Raw genomic sequence first — 22,522 nt, forward strand, 5'->3', positions numbered from 1 at the left:
TTCCTATCAGTGGTGGAACCCACATCTTAGAAACCCAGGAACTCTTCTTGAGCTCTCAGTGGAGTCCTTTATTCATGAGGTTTGGTTACAAGTGGCAAAGGCCCCGACCATTATACACAGCATGCCATGCCTGAAACTCAATCTCTAATATCCCTAAAGACTTTCTAGAAGGTAAACAATCTTCCCACAAGTCACAGAAAGAGGGTGATATACAGAGCTATTTAGATTTCACTAGTTTCTGTTTGACAAAATCGAGTGTTAAGATTTGAGGTTGGCTGGGCATGTGGATGTGCTCTTAAGGATCCAGGAACACTAATGGCTGCTATCCCAGTGACTCCAGAGGCTAAGGAAGGAAGATCTCAAGTTGGAGTTTAGCCTGAACAACTTGGTGAGACCTTGTCTCAAAATTTAAAATATTAAAAAAAATAATAAATAAATAAAACAGGGCAGTTAGTTCAGTGGTAGAGCACTCCTGGGTTCTTTCCAGTATAACCAAAACCAAAACCAAAAACCATACAGTGTTAATTAAAAAGAGGAAAAAAAAAAAAAAAAAGATTTGAGGCTGAGAGGGAGATGGCTGTGATAATCAGGATTGTCATTGAGATGGCTATACCTGTTGGAAGACTTTTTCAACCCTTAATGTTAGGAAGTTTTCCAGATTTCACTGAAATTAATACCCAATGTCTTCTGTATTGACCAGCCTCAAAAAGAACTGAGAATGACTACATCCATGAGGGGCTTTCCCTGTGTCGTAGAGACAGGATGCTGAGAGTACAATCATCTGAAAAGAAAAGAAGGAAGAGAAAGATTCTTCCTCTCAGAGCTCACTTGCTATATTTACTGGCCTAGCTGTGTTTTAGCCAGGGCCACACTTCATTTAGGGATAAGGGTCCTTTTCAGCATCTCCATGGTTTCCAGCATCTGCTCTAGCTTGCTTTTTATTTATTTGAATTATTCTGCAACCTTTGGTGGGTTGTTCATGTGTGACTATAATGAAAACCTAGGTAAAATCTTGAGAGAAATAGGTTTTCCACAACCACTTAGACCACCATGAGAAGAAAAGGGGATTGACTGGTAGCCTCCATTCTTTCTGTTTCTCTGAGAAAAAATTTCTGTGAGAGTTGTTTACCTAGCTTGATTTCACCTAGTCTTTCCCTGCCTTCTCTTCCAGCCTTAGAAGTGTAGAGAAGAACCAAGGTGAGAGAGTTGTCTAGACTCTCCAGATATCAATGATGTCTAAAGTGAAGACAGCCAGATGGCAAAGCCATTAGTGTTCCTGGATCCTTAAGAGCACATCCACATTTACTTCACCAGAGGCCCAAATGTATGGCACATATATGAGCCATGGGATGTATCACCCTCAGAAGGAAAATCCACCCAAGAACCATATTCCTAGCCATGGTCTCAAGATTGATCTCTATAAGCATGCATTTTTATGCTGGGGCTCTAATGAAGAATTTCTGATTTCTCCTAGGACTGTTCATATATTACATTTCACTGAAGAGAAGTGCACGATCATAGGTTTACAGCTCAGTGCATTTTCACAAAGTGAGCACACCTGTGTAACAAGCTGTAGATGAAGAAACAGAACAATTCAGTGCCCCAGGAGTCCCCCACCCCTTATGCTCTATTCATCCCCACTTCCAAACCCCTAAGGATAACTACTGTCCTGACTTTTAACATCAAAGATTAGTTTTGCTTGGTTTCACACTTTATATAAGTAGAATCATACTATCAATATTCTCTGGGTCTGGTTTCTCTCATTCTCCATTTTGTGTACAGATCATAGGACTTCCTCTTAATAACTTTGTTTCAATTAAATTATAGTTGATTAGAGATACTCATAGGATTGTTGCATGACCAATGTTTACTGTCCCACAGGGTGATTAATTTTTTTTCTCCCTTGGGACTGCAAGTATACAGAGTCCTCTCAGAAGCTAGCTGATAGATCAGAAGAGAAGATTCCTTCTGTTTGGGCTGGGTGAGAGCCTCTTTGCTTTCTAGAAATTGGCAAAGAAACATTCTCCATACCCCAGTTTTTCAATCCCTTTTGTTTAGAATATGTTGCATTGGTTAAGACATAGTAATCACATAAAAGACCTAAAGAATGTGCCCAACCACTGTATTCATTTGGAGAAGCTTTTGGAGGCTTGCTTTGTGCTATCAGAGCAGAGATCTTTTCCAAGTGACCCTTTCTGTTGGACCTGGCTCTGCCATTAATGCTTGAGCAATTATGTCCTTGTATGCCTCAGTTCCCTAAACTTAAAAAAAAAAGAGAGAGAATATGAGCTATACAGTCTCCTTGGTGCCTTCTAAATCCAATATTCTACAGTTCTGTGACAACAAGGGTATCTTCCTACACTGGGGCTTCCTTCTGGTTGTTGGATAACCATTGTTAAATTTTGATAGATAAATTGTAGCCCCAGAGATAGAACAAACAATAGAGAGGTGTGGGTGGGTTGAGGGCTAGCTTAAGCAACTCAAGACCAAATTTCTTGAAGAATCAAGCATTGTTTCAGATGCTGTTATCTGTAATGACCAGCAACTAAGAGACGCCAGACTGGAATCCAAGAGTATACACTAGATATAGCTTTTGTTTTACTAGTAAATTTGGTTCTAGCAGCAAAAAGAAAATCTATTTCTCAGGAGACACAGGTTTCAGAAAAGATGACTTTATTTCTCTCTTGACAGTGCACATCTGTTCTTTATATTAATTGTCATCTAAAATTCAGTGGCCAAAGTTATGATAATATAAGCCAGAAGTTTTTGAACCCCTATGTGCCAGATATTGTGTTAAACATTCTTATGCATTATTTTTTAATCCTTACAATAATTCTGTAAGGTAGTTACTATTATTATCTTTATTTTATTAAGGAGGAAACTGAGGCTTAAAGAGATTAAGCAAAAGTGGAGTGAGGCTAAAATTCAAATCCAGAACATTGGCTCTAAAACCCAGGAACATGGTCTATTAGGATGCTCTAGGTGTGGTGTGCAGGAAAAGGGTGGCCCAGGCATTCTTACTTTTTTTCATTGCATGTGGATATTTTACTTCGTTGTAGAATTAATCTAACATTTTGCACATGAACCTTCAAAAGGCGTGGAGGTGGCCAGGGCCGCACTTCATGTAGGCATCTCCATGGTTTCCAACATCTGCTCTCGTTTGCTGGTCAACTTTGAATTGTTTCTTCTACCTGGTGTTGGGAAAGCAGCTGTGACTTGAAGTGAAATATGGCTGCATGCTTTTCTCCCCAGGGGCAGAGTCTCTAGTAAGAGGGAAACAAAGTCTCATTAATTTGAGAACTAGCCAAAAAATCTGGCTCACAGCTAATTCAGCCAATTGAGGATCTCAGGGTGGCTGCACAATTGGCCCCTGTATGCTACTGTACTCCCTTAGGGGATGCTCCCTGCTGGCCCTCTGGTTTGTGGTTATGTCTTTTGGGACATATTTTGCATTTTACATGAAACTGTGTTGGAGATTCCTTTAGCTAAATATAACATCTGGAGAAAGTAACCTCCTGTTCAGAGCTTAGAAACAGACCCACTTTGTCCAGAACTCCAGAGAAAATTGAGCCCATTTGGTGCTCTGGACATCTCCTCTCATGTAATGAAAGCTCAGTCTGTCTGACCCCTGTTGGAAGCAAGGTTTGGGCAAATATTATTGCTGCCACCTCCATTTGTTTAATGTGGTGGCTTCAAAAACGGTGACCAAACACTGCCAAGTCTGATCCCCATGCCCATGTGGTCTCTGTGAGAAGCATGTTCTAAAGAATCCCACCAAGAACAGAAATAATTTTTCTCACTTGATCAGTTTAAACTGAAATGAACTTGGGGGCTGTTGTTTCCCACAGGGGAGAGGGCAATCCGGGCTCTCTTTTCCTCTTTTCCCTTAGTTGGAATACAGTACAAGTATCTCTGACTTTGCTTTTTCAACTTACTGTTTCTGGCCCTTGACAGCTGCTCACACTTAAGCTCAGAACCCAGTCAATTTAGACAGTTCTAAGACTCTCAGTTGCATCCTTGTTTTTACATTACTCCAGTTCACTGTACTCCTGTTTTACCTTTAATACTCTTATGTTTCTCTGGCAGAAACTCAGGTTAATTTGAGAAAGCTAGATCAGGTTCCTTTCAGACTAGTAGTTCTCAACTTTACCTGTGCGTGAAAGTTACTTGCAGCATTTTTTTTAAAAAAAATTGTGATCGTGAATAGACAAAGATTTCTTAGAATATAAAAAGCATGAACTATAAAATTTTAAAAAGAGATATATTGGACTTCATCCAATCATGGAAAGACATTGTTAAGAAAATGACAAACAAGCCACAGAGTGAGAGGAAATATTTGAACTACACCCAAGGGCACAGTAAGAGAAGGGGACACACACAAGGCACTTCCATGGAAGATTCTATCCTAAACAGGGCAAGGGGTTATATTACAAAGGGACAGGTGAGCACAGCTTCACCCATGGGGCTGTAGCCAGACACACCCATGCACAAGACACGGACCCTCGAACCCAAGAAGGGTGGGGAAAGCTCTGCCACATTTCTGCGACTGAGCACCAAAGCACCCAGCTGGGAAGTCTGACTCAGTCAAGTGCAAGGTTGGTCTCCCACAAGGCTCTGTATTAAATCCGCACTACCCAAAACAACAACAACAACAATGTAAAGCAAGAACACACAAAACAGTGAGACTTGTATATATATTTTTTAACAGTTCTGGGACTGGGAAGTCCAAGGTCAAGGAACTTATATCTAGCAAGGGCCTTCCTGCTGCATTATAATGAGGCAGAAAACATGATATGGGCAATAGAAAAAGAGGATTTGGGGGCAGGGCAGGGAGAGAAAGCATAAGCCAAACTTGCTGTTATCAGAAACCCACTCCTGGAATAATGAACCCACTCCCACGATAATGGTATTAATCCATTCGCCCAGTCACTCTCACAGGCACCACCTCTCAATACTGTTTCATTGAGGATTAAGTTTCTAAGTCATGAACTTGGGGGGGACACTTTCAGACAATAGCAATATATATCTAACAAAGACTTGTGTCAGAATGCCAAATAAAGAACTCTTAGAACTCGGGAATAAGAAAACATGCTACCCAATTTTTTAAAAATGGGTAAAACATTTTTGGGTAAACACTTCATTAGTAAAAAATACACAAATGGCCAATCATTATATGAAAATATGGTTAATATCATTAATTATTGGGGAAATGCAAATTAAAACAAGGAGATGAACTCCAAATTCACTAAAATGGTTAACATCAAAGTGATTGACACTAGCAAGTCTTAGAGAGAATGGATGAAATTCACATGTTGCTGATAAGAATGTGAAATGGTATAACCAGTTTAGAAAATAGTTTAGTAGTTTCTCTATTTCTATTTATTTATTTATTTATTTGGTACCAGGTGTTGAACCCAGGGGCGCTTTACCACTGAGCCACATCCCCATCCCTTTTTTATATTTTATTTAGAGACAGGGCCTTGGTATTTGAACTTACAATTCTCTTGCCTCAGCCTCACGAGGTTATATATGCGATTATATGTGTGAGCCACCATACCCAGATTCTGGTATATTCTTATGGAATTAAATATGTACTTACCATCTGAACCAGCAATTTTTTTTTTGTAGGGGATGGGTAACTGGGGTGAACTCAAGGGCACTCGCAATCCTCCTGCCTCAGCCTACCAAGCCGCTGGGATTACAGGCATGTGCCACCACGCCCTGCAACTTCTGGTATTTTTAGGTATTTACAGAAAAGAAATAAAAACATTTGTCTACACAAAGACTTGTACCTAGATATTTACAACAATGCTTGTGGTGGGCTGAATAATACCACCCCCTCCCCAAAGTTGTCCATGTCCTAATTTTTGGAACCTGTGAATGTTATCTAATCCATATAAGACTTTGAAGATAGAATTAATTTAAGGATAGCTGGGTGCAGTGGCACATACCTGTAATTCCAGTGACTCCAGAAGGAGTCAAGCAGGAGGATTGAAAGTTCAAGACCAGCCTCAACAGTTTAGCAAGGCCCTAAGCAACTCAGTGAGACCCTATCTCAAAATTAAAAAAAAAAATTAAAAAAGGGCTGGGGGTGTGGCTCAGTGGAAAAGCACCCCTGGGTTAAATCTCCAGTACCAAAAAAAAAAAAGAATAATTTGAGGATTTTGTGATGGGGAGGTTAAGCTTGAATAGGTGGGCCCTGAATGCAATCTAAAGTGCCTTTATGAGTGGGAAATTACAGATAAAAGAGAGGAAAGCCATGTGATGGGAGCATAGTCATAGAAGATGCTATACCACTGGCTTTGAAGATAGAAGAAGGGGTCATGAGTCAGATCTCATTGTTGAAAAAAAAAGCATAAAAACAGTGCTTTCTATGAGTCCCCCAAGCAAAAGCAGTCCTGCTGACACCTTGGTTTCAGCCCAATGAAATTAATTTTGGAGTTCTGACCTCCAGAACTCTGCGAGTGTTATTTTAAGCCACCAAGTTTTCAGTAATTTGTTTCAGCTGCCATAGGAAGCTGATACTTCATTCACAATAGCCCAAACTGGAAACAACCCAAACGTCCATCAACAGATGAATGAAAAAACCTATTATGGTACTTCCACATATACTACTCAGCAATAAAAAGAAACAGAATGCTGATAGATACAATGTAAACGAATCCAAAAAAACATTATGCTAATAAGAAGGAGCCAAGCACAATGAGTACACTCTATATGTTTCCATTTATATGAAATTTTAGAACAAGTAAATCTTATGTTTAGTGATAGAAAACAGATCAGTGATTGCCTTGGGCTCAGGGTGTGGATGAAGGGTGGATTACAGAGGGATACAAGGGAACTTCTGGGTTAATAAAAATGTTCTGTAATCTGGAGAATGGTGGTATATTTGTCAAAACTTATCATACTGTACATTGAAAATATGTACATTTTATTGTGTGTAAATTATGCCTCAATAATGTTGATGTAAAAGTTAAACAAAATGCCTGTGCCAAGGTTGAATCCAAGTGCAGTTGAATCCAAGTCTTTGCAGTAGGGCGGGGGTATGGTTGCCTACAGTCAGGGTTGAGAACCGCTGATGCCTTCCTTCTTGGGGAAAGTGAAGGGCAGAGAGGACATCTGAAGCCTTAAGATCCTGTCTGTGTGGATGTGAGCCATGCCTGCCCCAGCAGCTGACATTACTAAAGCAGTGAGGCCAATTTTTCCAGGCAGCCCGTTGTGGTTTCCTTCTTTGATCCTGGAGGGTGATGAAAGGTGATTTGGCTTCCTTTACACTGTAGGAAGTGGGGAATGCACGAGAAGAGCTGAGAAGGAAGGTAATAGGCTCCATTAAGACTTTTCTCCAGGACCCTCAGATGTTAAACGTGTCCTTTTGCCATTGATACATCAGTCACAAGGGAATTGGCATGACCCGTCAGATTTCCTTTGGCACCAAGGAAATGGGGCTGGCAGAAAAAGAGGATAAAGGGGATTTAAAATTAAAAGCAGTGTGTGTTGGGCTGGGGTGTGGCTCAGTAGTACATTGCTTGCCTAGCATGTGTGAGGCACTGGGTTTAATTCTCATCACCTCATGTAAATAAATAAATAAAATAAGGGTCCATCAACAACTAAAATATATATTTTTTAGTTTATATATATATAATATATTATATATATTATATATATTATATATATAATATTATATATATAATATATATATATATATACATATACATACATTTTTTTTTTTAAGCAGTGTGTGTTACCTGTCTATCTCCTTTGGACTGGGATAGGATTTCCTAGGGAATCTTTGAGTCCAGCTGCTTGGTCTATGTGTGGAAAGATGAGGATACTGTAGGAGGCATGTTCTCTGGTATTATTGGCATAGATAAGAGGGGAAGAATTGACCCATATGCTGGAATATGTGTCTCTGCTGGGTACAGTGAGCCCTCTGTATCCATAGGTTCCACATTGCAGATTCAACCAACTGTGAATCAAAAATACTTGGGGAGAAAAAAGTGCATCTGTATTGTTAACCGTTCCATAAACAACATAGTATAATGATGGTTGACATAGCATTTACATTATATTGAGTACTATACATAATCTAGAGATGATTTATAGTACAGAGGAGGATGTGCATAGATTATATACAAATACTAACACCTTTTTATATAAAGGATTTAAACATCTTTGGATTTTGGTATCTTTGAGGGGTCCTATAAGCAATTCCCCACAGACCCTGGGGAACAGCTGTACTATGAATTGAATGAATGGAGAAAGAATGATTTTCCAGCAGTTGTGCCCCTGCAACCTGCCCTCTTGAGAAAGGGTTTAACTTGGAGATGTCTGGGAGAGGAATAGATGAGTGATTTAACCCTCCTTCTCTTCCCCATCTGTCCTACTGTCTTCCCTCTCCCCCCCTGAACTCAGTACCTGTCTTTGACTGAATTTCCTCTGTGATATAACACAGTCACTAACAGCATTGTATGGTGCTTTGTAGACAGCTGTTCCAGTTGCCCAGTTTATCTTGTTGGTAGCAAAAAATCTGTTCTGATTAATTGAGCTTTATTCTTTCATATCTGATGAAGAGATGGTCTTGGAGAAAAGAATAGGATGTGAAGCTGAGCTTATTTGAGTAGGGGATGGAAGGCTGCCAGCTACTTCAAAGGTATCTCTGCTGATAAAGGGTGTCAGGTTTGCTGCCAAAGCCAACCCTGAGGAGAGCTTTGCAGCTAGTGCTGTTCATGGTGTTTTAGCTTTGGTTTCTGTGACACTAGGTCAGCAGCATCTGTATGCGCTCCCTGGAGGCTTCTCTCTGGGTGGTCCAGGCTGTTTTTGGACTTAGGAAGAAGCAGCTCAAAAAAAGAGTGTGCATCAAAGACGTCTGCAGCCTTTTGCTAAGGTTAGTTTATGTGTTTGCCTTTTTGGTTGTTTCAGTTGTTAGATATCTAGCTGCTTTTCCTAAAAGAGCTCAAGGTGCTGGGTTTAGAATATTCAACAGCATAGTGGTAATTCCATTTTTTTTAAGCCAAAAGATAATTTTAAGAGAATCCAAAGGAGAACAATGGGATTAAAAGGAGCATAAGAAAGAGTTGCAGTGGACAGAAGACAGTGTCTGTATGCAACCTTGTATGTGAACACTATCCTAAATTAAAAATCATGCAGTCAGTAAATATGTTAGTAAGTACCATAAACACAGCATTTTGCTAAGTGCTAAAAAGAGTTTGAAAAATCCAATTGAGAAGTAAGATTTGTCCTAAGGAAGTACGGGCTTTCCGATCCACTTAGGTGTTCCAGAACTTTCTGTAGGATGATGATATTAATACTAACAGTAACAACCTTCATAAAATGCCTACTATAGATACCACACCATGGAATATGATCTAAATGGATATTTGCTCTAATCCTTTTATCTATTTTGCAAGGTTGTTTTCCTTAACTTTAAGGAAGTATTAAATACTTAGAGGAAGTGCACATACTGTGAAGTGTATAGCTCAGTGAGTTTCGATACATTGAAAACAACCATGTAATAGCACCCAGAAAAAGAATGTTACCAGTCTCCTTTATTTTCTTGTTCCAGTCATTATCCCCCAAAAGTAGCCACTATGCCAACCTCTAAGACAACACAAGCATTTGCCAATTTTTTAAAAAATTGTTTGAAAATGAACTATTATACTATTCTTTCAGCAATCTTAATATGTTGTTCTTTTGTCTGCTAGCCTGTCATTTCATTTTTCTGTATTTTTTCACACCTATAAATATTTATACATATTGGATATTTAAAATGATATGGAGACTATAAATATGTCAATCTTCCTCTGAAGGGTATTAAATTTTTTTCTAGTAGGCAGTTAAATTAATGATTGATCAACTTGAACTTGGTTTTCTCCCTTGCTGCAGTGGGTATATTTTGGTTTTACCCTTGTTCCTGGGACATGGTCTATATACTTTAAGCATGGCCTTTCTGGGGTTTCCATGGGAAGATCAAAATGTTTATCAAGCACCTCCAACTTGGCAGGCTTTTAACATCAAATTCCATCTTCCCTATAGTGAGTAGCACCTAAAATGGCTAGCTGTCCTGGTTTTCCTGTAGCAGAGGGGTTCCTAGGACATGAAGCTTTTTTCTTATTTATTCTACTCTAGATGGCGTTTGGGTAGTTTCTAGTTGAAGGCAATTGTGAATAGTGCTTCTATGAACTTATATTGGAAGATTATTTTTCTTTCAGACTGAAAAAACTCACATTGGTCAAACAACCTTTTGTATTTGCAGGAGGGAAGACATTGAAATTTGAACTCTTATGATCTTTCCATCATCCTGTCACCCTAGGTTTCAAGATTTATAGGCAGAATCTTTAGAAAATAAGTGTTGCCTTGCCAGGCACAGTAATGCCTGCCTGTAATCCCAGTGACTTAGGAGACTGAGGCAGAAGGATCATAAATTTGAGGCAGGCCTCAGCAACTTAGCTGGGCTAAACAACCTAACAAGACCCTATCACAAAATAAAAAATAAAAAGGACTGAGGATGTAGCTCCTGGGGTTCAATCCCTACTTCCTCCCACCAAAGAAAAGAATTGTTGCCCAATCGGATTGTTGACCCTGATCATAATCCAGACTTGAAGGGTAGTAGATTCAAAACCTGATTTTCTGGCTCAATCTCTCACTTCCCCTCTCATTCCTTTTCCTTCTCTCCTTTTCTCCTTCTCCCCTTTCTTTTTTTCTCTCCTTCCTTCTCTCCATTCTTATGAATAATTTGTTAATTTATAGTATATGTGCCTTGTAGTAATTAGAAAATGCAGAGAGAAGAATATGATTTAAAGTTATATTGAATACGCTATTTTGTAATCTGTTTTAGTAAGAGCTCTACTTTCATGTTTCAGTAAATTTTCATTTCATTTAATACTTAGGCCTGTAAACATTTCCCTAACTGTCCTAAAAATGCCCTTAACAACTGGTTTCTCCAATCCAGTATCTAATGCATATTAGTTTTTTTAGAACTTTATTTTATTTGTTTATTTTTTTATGTGGTGCTGAGGATCAAACCCTGTGCCTCACACATGTTAGGCAAGCACTCCTACCACTGAATCCCAGCTCCAGCCCCAACCCTAATGCATATTAGTTTTATGTCCCTTAAGTTTCCTTTAATCTAGTACTGTTCTCTTTCAGTGACACTGATTTAATGAGGAGACCAGGCCAGTTGTCCTGTAAAATGTCCCATCTTCTAGATTTGTCTGGTTACTTACTTGAATTGTTAAGCCTGTGTCCTATATCTCCTGTAAATCGGAAGTTGGTTCTAAAGACACAAATGGATAATGATGATGATGATGATGATGATGATGATAATATAACCCTTTGAGATGAGTGCTGATTTTATCATCCCAATTTGTAGACAAGAACATGGGCAGAGGGGCTAAGCAATTTACTCAAAGTCCTGCAGTGGTAGATGGGAGAATAGGGATTCAAGCCTAACCATTCAGCTTCTCCTGAGTTATCACATGACTACACTATGCTGCCTTGCAGGCAGAAAGGTGACAGTCATATTGGTAAGCTGAAAAACCAGTGCTTGTGCAAGGATTAATGACCAATATGCAGTCATTCATATTGGGGCTTCTGCCAAGCCGGTTATTTCCATTTTGCTATTTCTGATTCTGCTTCTTGCCCAACTTGTCCAGAGAGAGGCGGCACCTTTGATTTCAGTCTCCCTTCTTGCAGGACTGGCTTCTTTTGATTCTCCTATTTATCTTTGTCAAGAGTTATCCTTTGAATTTCTCCCTACCTGTCTGAACAAGATTTTCATTTAAAACAAGAACAAAACTTAACTTTTCCTTCTTTAGAGATAGCATCTTCAGTTTTTACATTTTCATCTTCTTCTTCCCTTATGATTTTGGACTTTTTCCAATCTCTTAATTTTTCAACCAGATTCTACCTTTTTTTTTTTTTTAAGTCCAGACCTTGACATTTTTCTCTTTCTTCTTTTCCTCTGTACTCCCCAAATCATTTGGGTCTATAGGCAGCTTTTCCCAACATTTGCTCAAAATGAAACTTGTAGTTATTGCTTAATTTTAATTGTCTATGCTAATTCTGGCTTTGAGTGACCATGGGAACATAAGAGCATCCTTTTCCATGACGTTTAGGGCTCATGGAATTATCCCCCTGACCTAACCGTTATTATTAAGGCCCAGGGACAGGACAAAATAGTAACAGTTTCTGTTTTTATTTTTCCTTTCATTTTGAAGCTTAGAATTTCTTTAGTTATAAAAATGTAATACATGATTTTTCAAGACATTGTGGGGGAGACAAAAACAATAAAAGAAAATAATGATTATTTGGATTAATGGTAAATATTTTTGGTGTATTTCTTCTAATCTTTTTTCTGTGCAGTTTTCTTTAGAAAATGAGCATTATATTGTATTCATATTGCTTTGTGTAATATTTTTCATGTAACACTTTTTTTTAATTGTTGATGAATTTTTATTTTATTCATTTGTTTTTATGTAGTGCTGAGAATCAAATCCAGTGCTCACCCATGCTAGGCAAGGGCTCTGCCACTGAGCCACACCCCCAGCCCTCATGTAACATTTTGAATAAGCATTTTCCCCATGTCATTGCATCACCTTTAAAAACATTGCTTTTTATAACAGTACACAGTCTATCTTTGGGCTAGCCCATAGCTTATTTATACGTTCCTTATAGTTCTTTGGCTCTGCTGTCCTGACTCCATTGGATCATGTATTATACACTCAGAAGTAATCCAAAGTTGTCTTCATACCTTTCTTGGGAGTCACTTGTTTAAGTTTCATTGTCTTTTTCTTTCTTCCTTTTTATCATATTCATTTTGAGTTTAGCTGGGAATCCAGATCTCAGAGCAATGCCTGATCCTGAGCCCTGGCTGGCTCAGTGTGGTTCTTACACCATGCAGGGTGTCAGTTTCCTCATCTTTACACCAAAGAAAATTACTCATATCCTCACTCTTCCTTCCTAGAGTGTCATAGGAATCAGTGAAACCAGGGAAGAAATTACTTTGCAGAACTGTGTTATGGCCAGATGGTATCTGGTTATGTTCCCGCAGAATAGTGGACATCTTGTACCTTCTCCCAGCTGGGGTGGTCTTTGCGTTTCTCAGCTAATCTTTTTTAGCAGTGTGTTATCATATAGGGTAGAAAGGAAATAAAATAGACGAACTGGGAGATCCAGTCTCTAGCTTTAATCATTTCTTCTCCAAAGCCAAGATAATCCAAGCCTTCTGCCCACATAAGCATCGCATCTTTTCCTGCCTTGCCTCTTCCCATGACCTTGTTTTCCTTTTGATGTTCATTTTGAGGGTGGAGAGTAGGAAAAAAAAAAATCATTCTCTTTTTGTTACTCTGAGTGAGTGGCCTTTTTGGGCCTTTGAGTTCTCAGGCAAGGAAAATTGCATAGCCTACCTGACCTTTCTTCAGGGACTCTTTATTTTTTCATTTTATTTTTTTGGTATCAGGGATTGAACCCAGGGGTGCTTAATCACTGAGTCACATCTCCAGCCCTTTTTTAATATGTATTTAGAGACAGGGTCTCACTAAGTTGCTTAGGACCTTACAAAATTGCTGATTCTGGCTCTGAATTCTTAGTCTTCCTGCCTCAGCTTCCTGAGCTTCTGGGATTAAGGGCATGTACCCTCAGGGACTCTTTAAAAAAAAAAAAAGCAGTAATTTAAATCCAGGATTGCAAGTAAAAGCACCAGTTCACTCAGTTCAATTTAATGGTATTATTTGATTGTCTATGATTGCTCAGTATTCACACTGGCACTCTAATAGGGCTGCAGAGCAAATTTGAAACATAGTTCAACATCTTAGATTTCTTATATGTCAGTTGGGTAGATGGACCATAGACTCTTGAAGTGGGTTACAACTTAAGACAGCAATTTAATGAGTGGTACAGATAATTAGTTGTCTATAGGAGCCTGGGAAAGGCACACATTCATGAGAGGTGAGTCACACATGCCTCACAGAGGGGAAAGAATCAGGCTGATGTTCTTTTAATTGCCTACTGCCAGGATTCTCAGTTATCCATCCATTTCTTATCTTGTGGAAATATCTTTTGATTGTTTCCATATTATCTGATACTAGCTTCCTTTCCTGCTTCTGTGTTCCCATTAGAGATGCCACCCATGGACCAATCTGACAGCACAGAGGCTTCATACAGGAAGAACATGAAGCCTGAGCAAAGGACTTTGATGTCAGCTCAGGGATTCTGAATGCAGTCAAGGAGAGCCAGTGGCCATTTTAGGCAGGACAATGAAAATTTGAAAACCATGGTTTTCTATCACATCAGTTTAGGATGGAAGAGACTATTGGGAGTTTGCTACAATAATTAAGGGGGATAATGGAAGCTAGTTCTTAGATATGACACTGGGAACTGAGAGAATGAAATTTACTAAAAGACAGAGGAAGATGTTATAGATGGCACTGAGGGACCCAACATGAGTTGGGAGGAGGGAAAATTCCAGAAAAGAATCAGAATTTGCTAAGTCATTCAGCAGATATTCACAGTGTACCTCCCATGTTCTAGGCCCTTGCAAATAACAGCAAATAACAAAAAGTCCTTCCATGGACCTTTTAGTCTAGTAAGAGAAATAGATAGTATGCAGATTAGTAAATACAAAATATATCAGATGGTGATAAACTAAAACCAATAAAGAAGATGGAGGGGTCTTAGGAATGTTGCTATTTTATTTAGGGTAGTCAGAGAAGGTCTCACTGCTAAGTTGGCGTTTGGACTGATTCTTGAAGGAAATAGGGAATTTTGCTGTTTGACTCTTTGGAAAAGGTGTTTTAGATAAAGAAAAAGACTGCTCAAGCCTGGCGGGTTGACTCACACCTGTAATCCCAGTAGCTGGGGAGGCCGAGGCAGGAAGATTACGAGTTCAAAGCGGGCCTCAGTGATTTAGTGAGGCCCTAAGCAACTCAGAGAGACCTGACTCTAAATAAAATATTAAAAAGGACTAGGGGTGTGGCTCAGTGGTTGAATGCCCCTGGATTCAATCCCCAGTGCAAAACCAAAAAAGACTACACGGTTACACGGTTACGGCTATAAGATGGGAATGTGCTGATCTGATTTTGAGATACAGTAAGAAAGGCTTGTGTAGAATGGCCATGAGGGAGAGTGGTAGGAATTGGGGACTGGGAACAGCCTATATCTGGAAGGGCCTTGGAGGCTATTGGAGGTTTTGGAACAGAGGAATGACACAGACTCCCATTTAACTAGGATTATTCTAGAAAAATAAATAAATAGGATTATTCTGGCTTCTATGTTAAAAGGACGATGAAAAAAACAAGATAGAAGCCAGAAGGGAAGGCCAGTTAAAGAGGCCTCTGAATAATTCAGACAGGAGGTGACAGAGGATTAAAACTGTAGCTGGGGAGATGTTGAGAACCAGTGAAATTCTGGGATGTATGCTGAAGAAGGAGCCAGTAGAATTTGCTGCTGAAATGTGGTTTATGAGAAAAAGAGCAAAGATGATCCCAAGCATTTTGGCCTGAGCAGTTGAAAGTTGGAATTGCCATTTATGGAGGACAGTATCTGGGAGAGCTGCTTATTATAATCTAGTGCTTCAATTGGCAAAGAATCTGAGAGCCAAGAAGTGGCTTGTCTTGGATCGCTCAGTTAGGCAGTAGTCAAGATGGGAACAAACTTACTAGGTCTTTTAAATTTATTCAGTGCTCTCTCCAGGATGTTATGTGGAGCCATCTGAGTTCAGTTTTAGATGGTGGTAAAGGGAAGGGTTATTGGTGATGATCAGAGCTGAAAGGGAAATTTGAAAATTAGTCACATAAAACTGGCTGCTGAAACTGAAGGTGAGTATTCATGGGAAAGGGCAGTTGAGGCCTTGACAGGGACTTTGAAAAGCCAGCAAAGAGAGAATAGATTAAAATGGACAAAAGACAAATGAGAATCATATGGCTCTTAGAACTTCAGTGGGAAGACAAGTCAGTGATGAAGACTACAAAGGGATCAGGAAGAATGGGACCTAAACAGATGTCATTAGATTGGGTTCTGGAGTCTGGGGAAACTGGGGACTGAGCTCAGCATAACCTCCTCTACAATTTTAAGCACTTGTGGCCTTTTCAGCTAGAAAGAAGGAATAGAATAGTAAAAGCAGGAGATAGGGAATTAAGAAAAAACTCTCTTCCACTTGCATCACCTTCTTGTGAGCCTTAAAGAAGAATTTGATCATCCCAGACATCCATGTGCTCATTTAGAAACTGAAAAGGAAGCATACTTCTGCCTGTCTTACTTCCTGGAGATGGATTGTGCAGGGATTACTGGCAGAGGATATGAAACTGCCTTGGAAAAAAGATGTTCCATAATGGCCGGGCGCAGGGGTACATGCCTGAATCCCAGTGGCTCAGGATGCTGAGGCAGGAGGATTGCGAGTTCAAAGCCAGCCTCAGCAAAAAGTGAGGTGCTAAGCAACTCAGACCTTGTCTCTAAATAAAATACAAATAGGGCTGGGGATGTAGCTCAGTGATCGAGTGCCCCTGAGTTTAATTCCTGGTACCAAAAACAAAGAAAGAAAGAAAGAAAGAAAGATGTTCCATAAATTAAGATATCCTTTCCCAGTTAACTTTAATTTTTTAGTTTAAAATGTTTTGATTGTCATGAAAGAAAACTTTACATTAGCTATCCATTAAATATAGGACATCTTGACTGATAAAATTGATATTCTACTTTGAAATAATATTTCAGTATCATTTTGATTAACTCTTGCTTCATAAGTATGTCCATCTGACTCATATCAGGTCCTGAGCTTTTTAATTTAATTTTGTAGTCATTGATACCCAACCCAAAGTATGGTCCCTGCCCCCAAGGCCATACAGGTCTTTCAAGCATTCATAGTTCAGCATTAGTCCTTCTGATGAAGCACAGGGTGAGGTGTTCCCTGCTGAGTGCTGAGCAGTCTGTTTCAGAGCTGCAGGCTGAAGCCCCAGTGGAGTTTAATTCTGTCCTTCCAGTCCCCTTCACATTAGAGTATGGGAAGAGTGGGAATGGAAATTAATTGTACCTGCTGGCATTATTAAAGTTATCAGTGCATATCCCCACTTGGGCCGGGAAGATTAAAAAGGGTGTTGTAATCAGAGCAGATGATTTTTGACACACTGTGGACTTCCTCCCCAGGTTAGATGTAAGAATGTGATCTGAGCTTGTTGCCTCTGGCCTGGTAACCACATAGCTCGGGGCTATGCAGTCTCTGCCTCATCCTCCCACCAGTCTGGAGGAAAGCCAGACTCCTGCTCTCTTTGGATAGGAGATGTCTTAGTGGAAAATCAGGACTTCTCATTTAAGACGAGTATATTATGGCTCACATTCCAAACAAGGTATAGTCAGGTGTCTTGGTTAGGACTTGGAGTCACACCTTGTTCGAGTTCAGCCTGAATGAAATAGGTAATTGAAGTGCTGCTCCCTGGTGATTTAGTTCATTTTAGCAAGCGTTTATTAAATGCCTTCCCGAAGCATCATAACAGGCCAGGCTGTTCTTCCTGCATGGATGCTGTGGTATTTAGTGGGAAGAGGAAAGTGGCCCTTGTAGTTCATGAATCATAAAAGATCCTGGTCTGGGAGTAAGGGTCTTATCCCAGCTGTCACACTGACCCACAGTGGAATCCAACTTTGTAACCTATTCAGGACTTGGTTTTCTAATCTGTAAAATAAGAGTTTGAACTAATCTTTCTTCCTGAAATTCTATTATTAAGTGAGGGAATTCCTATGATGAAAATGCTTGCCAAACCATCAGACACTATACAGATGTAAGGCACTGTGATAGTTCTAAGTGTAACCAATATGTTTCTCAACACATAGTTCATTGAGTTCTGATTCTGGGTGGTATATAGCTGTGTGCTTGATAATGTGAGGATGGCATGACATGACCTCTGATGTAAGAGCCTGGAATCTAGTGGGAGAAACAGACATGCAAATAAGCAATGGTGACAGAGTGTAATAATAGCTTCTTCAGTGGAAGGAACTGAAGTAAGGGTTACCTTCTGGAGTTCTTTGTGTTTGCTAAGAATTGTGTGTGGGGGAGAGAAGTGTAGGGATTCCCAGGAGATGAAACAGCTTATGCAGAGAACAAAGAGGTATAGCCAGGCACACAGTGGCGCAATCCCAATGGCTCAGGAGACAGAAGCAGGAGGATCACGGGTTCAAAGGCAGCCTCAACAATTTAGTGAGACTATAATAAACAACCTTGTGAGACCGTCTCAAACTTAAAAAAAAAAAAAAAAGACTGGAGATGTGGTTCAGTGGTTAAGCATCCCTGGGTTCAATCCCTGGTACCAAAAAGAAAACAAAGGGATATAAACAAGTAAAGAGTATTCGGGTACTACATTTGGTATGGGTGAGGATGACTGAGCCAGGTCCCTTGTAAAGGAAGGCAAGCAGTGAGGCTGAGGAGATAGGCAGGGGCCTTGTATGCCACACTGAAGCTGTACCTTCTAAAACCAGTGAACTGGAAGCTTCTATAAAGTTGTTGTTTTAATTTAAAAAATAAAAGCAATTTTAAAAAGTAGGTGTTTTAATCTTTCATTTTGAAATTAAAAACCTAATGAAATATGGCAAAATAGTACAAAAATTTTTATGTACACTTAACCCAAATCCCCAAAATGTTAAAATGATATAATGATCAAAATCAGGAAATTGATACAATACTATTGATCTATTGATCTTATTCAAATATCACTAATCGCTCCTCTTATATCTAGTTTCTGGCTCAGGGTCTAGTTCAGGTTCGGTTCAGGAACATACATTGTGCTGAGAAGAGTTGTCTCCTTAGCCTTCTTTAATCTCTAGACAATTTCTGTGTCTCCCTTTGTCTTTTAAGATTTTGACACTTTCGAAGAGTATTGGCTAGTTATTTTGTAGAAAATCCCTGAGTTCTGGTCTGTCTGATGTTTCCTCGTGATTAGATTCAGGTTAAGTAGTGTGGGCAAAATCCCCATAAAAGTGATATCTTGTTCTTCATACATTCAGAAAGTACTTGCTGTGGTTTTGTAGTGGTGGTAATTTTGATGATTTGATTAGGGTGAAGGTGTCCCAGGTTTCCTTACTGTGAGGTTAGTACCTTTCCCATTGTACTTGAATTCAAGTATCTTGTAAGCATACTTTGAACTTGTTTTTCCTTGGGACAAAATATCTGAGATAATTACTGTGACAAAATACCAGATAATCAATCATCCTAAAAAAAGAAAAGGTTTATTTTTTGGCTCAGGGTTTTAGATGTTTCAGTTCTTGATCAGTTTGCTTGTGGGCCATGATGAGGCAGCAGGTACTACAGAAAGCTGCTTACCTCATAGCAGCTGGGAATCGAAAGAGGGAGAGGGAAGGCGCTGGTGTCCCAATATCTCCTTCTAGAATGCCCAGTGGTAACTTCCTCCCACTAGACCAAACCTTTTAATGTTTCCACAACCTCCCAACAGAGCCACAGGCTGCCAATCAAGCCTTTATGTGGACATTTATCCAAACTATAGTGCTCCTCATCATTTGCCCACTAATTTTTAGCATCCAAACCTGCTTCCTAATGGAAACAGTTCCAGTATTGGGTTTTACCAAGGAGTGCCATGGATAGAGGTGCCTTTTAGAAAGGTTCCTCTGAGATGTCTGGTTGTAAGGGACATTAGGAAAGCGAGAAGAGGGCTAGGGATGCAGCTCAGTGGTAGAGCACTTATCCAGAGTGTGCAAAGCCTTGGGATTGATTCCCAGCACCACAAAAAGAAAAAAAAAAAAAGTGAGAAAGCTAATAGTAGTTCATTTAAAGACAACAGTAGCCTGTGAGAGGAGTAGAGAAGATAGGAGAGACATTCCAATTTTCTTCGGAATCAGAAGATGTAGGCTTTGCATTTTGTGCTATAGATTTAAATGCTGGAAAAATTCTGACTCAGGTAGAAAAAAAAATCACATTTTTCTCTAGATTATCAAGTGTCTCTGTAATCTCTGGGTTACTCTTTTAAGAACCCAAGCCCCGGAATTTATTAAACATAACTTAGATTTGGTTAAATGATGTTTCTGAAGGTATCACTTTCCTTCTTGGACAACTTTGGGACCAGATTCCTGTTGTTCAGTACAGAGTGGTTGGAATCTCCAGTGTAGGTGTGCAATTTTGTTATAGGATGTGATCACATAAGATGGTTTTCTCCATAGCCCAGAGGTTGCTTCTATGGCCCTGTTCCCAAATTTCTGCCACTTGATGTCTTAACTAGTATCCTCTCTGGAGTTCAAAATGAGTGTTCTCTACCTAGCACAAAACCTGGATCTGTGTGTCATGGTCTTTTGATTTGACAGTATCCTTAAAGTTTTTTTTTGTTGTTGTTGTTTGTTTGTTTTGGTATCAGGGATTGAACCAGGGGCACTTAGTCACTGAGCCACATCCCCACCCCTTTTTGAAAAATAGAGATAGGGCCTCACTGATTTGCTGAGGTAGCTTTCAATTTGTGATCCTCCTGCCTCAACCTCCCAAATTGCTGGGATTATAGGCATGTGCCACTGAACCCAGCTCCATGAAGTATTTCTTTTTGACTTTTCCAAACAAAAAAAATAAGAAAACTGGCAAAAATAGAGAGGGGGGCGGGGGAAAGCTCTTATCCTAAGCAGCAACCTAGAGATGATTGTTTACTTGCTTTTGCAATATAGTTTTTGCAAGGGAGCCAGAAAGAGCATTTCAGTTTTTCATGACTTGGAGTTTGAGTTTATATAATTGCTTTAAGATAACTTTGGAATTGGCCTAAGCATTTTAGGTTGTTCCTGACCCCAGGTCAGTGGCCTCCTTGAGCTAGGCAGGAAGGAGAGGGAATTGAGTTTTTTGCTCCAACAGCTACAGAGGGTACATCCCTCTTACATTCTGGAGACCTTCAAGGTTTCTGAAAATCCCCTTATGAAACAGTAGCCCTTTGAATATATTTCTGCTGCTGCTGATAGGAGTGGATTAAACTGGCAGGCATGATGGAGGGAAAAGACTACATGTCCCAGGTGGGAGGTCCTGACAGTTGGATCTGTGGTTGACAAAGGAATTTTAACACACCATCACATCAGCTCCTAGATAGGCTGTGGGAGTTCCCCAAGGCAGCCTCCTGCCTTTCTCAAATATTTTGACTCTGGTCTGCAAGATGCATGCTTCAGAGTTTCAAATTGGAGTCCACAAGTCAACTGAGGAAAGTGGTAAAGCCCTTCTCGGGGACCACACAGCATAGGAAAAGAACATCAGACCCAGAATCAGGTAACTTTGCGGGGATCCCAGGGCTCCAGATGGTTTTTGTGTTTATTTTTCTCCATGGTTTAATTTTCTACCACAATTTTGACATTCTCATTTTGGATGTTGACTGCAGTCTAGAGAAACAGCTCATCGGAATTAAGATTTGGTTCTTGGATAAGACAATTAGAAGTTTTCAGATTTTGCAAAATTAGGAATGGGTAGAGTGGAGACTGAGAGGAAAAGGGCGGGCATGGTTTGGACAAACTCCCTTTTCTGTTCCGCATTCTAGAAATAGTGCTATTAGATTAAAAAAAAAATACAGATAAAATCCTGTATTTTTCTTTTTATTTGCTTTACTTTCTTTTGAGTTTGCTTAAGAATGCCTATATACTAAGAAAATATTTCTTAACCTCTCCAGCATATTTAGGGTTAATTGAAAATCATTAGGACATACCACAAACTTAGTACTCTCTTTATGTCTTGGTTTATTCAAAAGGTTGACTTGCTGTGGCTTGGAACCCCTGACCCTGTCTCCTCACTTGCTGATTTCAACCCTACATATTTGACTGCAAAGCCCTAATGCATTGAGGAATGCGGTACAGCCAGAATACACCCTATCTACAAGCCAGAAAGACATCTTGATTAAATTAGTGTCAAAGGGGTGGGGGGGTGGAGAGAAAGGCACAGTGACACAAAGGGCGTTTTGAAGAGAACCCTGTAATGCCTGTGGAGAATGAATGTGGAGAATGAATGTTCTCCTTAAATATGGCCGTGACCTGCAACTCCACACATGACAGAGACACAGCTCAATTGTCCCCAGGAGTTGGGTTGGGGGCAGGGGGTACGGGGTGTGGATGGTGGGGGGAGAGGCCAGCCAGGGGCATTACTCTGCATCTCCAAGTTGAGAGAAAGGCAGGAGGCAGGAAGGTCTGTGGTCACTTTCTTTTTGCTATCTCTGTGGCAAGCAGTTCTTTGATCCTGGATATTGTTTGAGGATGGATCAGGAGTGGTTTCCTTCCACCAGGTATTTGAACCCTGTTCCCTCTGTTCTTACATTTTGTCTGGATACTAGATTCCTGAAAGCACCCATTGTCTTCAGTCTCTTTCTGTCCCCTTCCTTGAGGCTCCCCAAGATCGCTGCCTGAATTTTATAGGAGCACAATGAGGGACAGTGCCTTGTCATTTACCCACCATCCTCATTCCATTCATCCTTCAGTCCCAGAACCGAAGTGAAGAACAGATAAACTGTTGAGGGCCTCTGCAGGACAGCCGTGGGCAGTGGGAAAGCAGTAATGCTTCCTAGCTGGGTAACCCCTTGGCTCAGTT

At 40.0% G+C, this 22,522-nt stretch overlaps 1 protein-coding gene across 5 annotated transcripts in view; it reads left to right on the top strand.

Annotated features, from left to right (window-relative positions):
• Srgap2 (SLIT-ROBO Rho GTPase activating protein 2) overlaps positions 1-22,522 on the top strand; it is a 249,768-nt gene that overhangs the window by 129,939 nt on the left and 97,307 nt on the right. Inside the window, exon 1 of one of the 5 annotated variants that reach the window (XM_046452159.2) lies at positions 20,664-21,220. The exons of the other annotated variants lie outside the window; for them this stretch is intronic. The gene's annotated coding sequence lies outside the window, so the exon portion shown is untranslated. Of the gene's footprint in view, positions 1-20,663; positions 21,221-22,522 lie in introns of those variants that run through there. 5 annotated transcript variants of the gene reach the window in all.

The sequence above is a fragment of the Marmota monax genome, unplaced genomic scaffold (assembly GCF_021218885.2).
Source record: "Marmota monax isolate L192 unplaced genomic scaffold, Marmota_monax_Labrador192_F-V1.1 WCK01_AAM20220418_F8-fsc00105, whole genome shotgun sequence".
Classification (NCBI taxonomy): domain Eukaryota; kingdom Metazoa; phylum Chordata; class Mammalia; order Rodentia; family Sciuridae; genus Marmota; species Marmota monax.